This window comes from Phaethon lepturus, unplaced genomic scaffold, assembly GCF_000687285.1.
Source record: "Phaethon lepturus isolate BGI_N335 unplaced genomic scaffold, ASM68728v1 scaffold21085, whole genome shotgun sequence".
NCBI lineage: Eukaryota > Metazoa > Chordata > Aves > Phaethontiformes > Phaethontidae > Phaethon > Phaethon lepturus.
Genome location: NW_010538673.1, coordinates 8668 through 9671, shown reverse-complemented (window position 1 = coordinate 9671; position 1004 = coordinate 8668). Strand labels below are relative to the sequence as shown.

General features: G+C 44.4%; 1 protein-coding gene across 1 annotated transcript in view; it reads right to left on the bottom strand.

The window, feature by feature from the left end:
* The window catches only part of LOC104620625 (GATA-binding factor 3-like), a 12552-nt gene that overhangs the window by 4981 nt on the left and 6567 nt on the right, over window positions 1-1004 (bottom strand). The gene's annotated exons all lie outside the window — the stretch shown is intronic.

Below are 1004 nucleotides of genomic sequence, written 5' to 3'. Positions count from 1 at the left end.
GGGAAAGAGGGCTCATGCAGGCATGTTTCTAGAGAACCGTGGCACCCAGGCACCATTCTAGGCACCTTAGGTGGGATTCTTCCAGTCAGATGTCTACAATGCCGGTACTCACATCTGAACTTGTCACCCTGCCACCCTTTGTAGTCCTGGGCAGAAACTACACCGTCTTCAAGGATACAAATCATCTCATCCAAACACAGGCATCTCCACCAGGTCCAATGAATGGCACTTGAGAAGAGCCTATTTTCTTCAAAGGGCTTTGCTGGGGTGCAGGGGGAGCAGCTCAGGTATCCCTGTTGTAGGTCTCCCAAGCTATGTGATTTAAGTCCTACCACTGGTGGTTACAAGGCCAAAATGAAAACATAGCACAAGCGTGGACTCTTCCAGTGAAGCTGGCTGACCTTGCTGTCTTCTTACCATGGAAGTAGCAAACAGAGTATGTTCTTGTCAGATATCCTGAGAGCTTTCACTCTGGCTCCAAGCCCTTTGTTTGCAGTGATCACACTGAGAGTTTGATGGCAATCTTTGCTTGCTACATAGGACTCAAAACATGCTGAGATGCCTGCCCACTAAAGGGTAAACACATTTTCCTTTTTTCCCCCCCCAAGAGAGATGCCTTTCACAGAACAGGTGAAAAATTAGCCTGGTTGGTTTTTTTTTCTACTTAATCCAAACTTGTTTACTCATCCCAAGAAACCAAAGAGCTTGAAATAACAAATGGAAGGGACTGAGACACCACAAGGGCTGGGTGCCCCATGAAACCCGATCCATCTTTGATGTGTTTGCGTGGGTGGACATGAGGGCGAAACATAGCCAGATTTCTAAGCCAAACATAAAACAAATGACCACTAGGAAAAATAAAAAAAGCGATATCAAAGCAGAGAAATTGAAAGTCTTTTCCTTCTTTTGACATAATAATTATTCTAATGCCACATGTGGAATGAAAGTAACAGGAGTAGCCTTAAGACTCCTTTATTAACTGTATTACTCAGTAGAAGACTTCA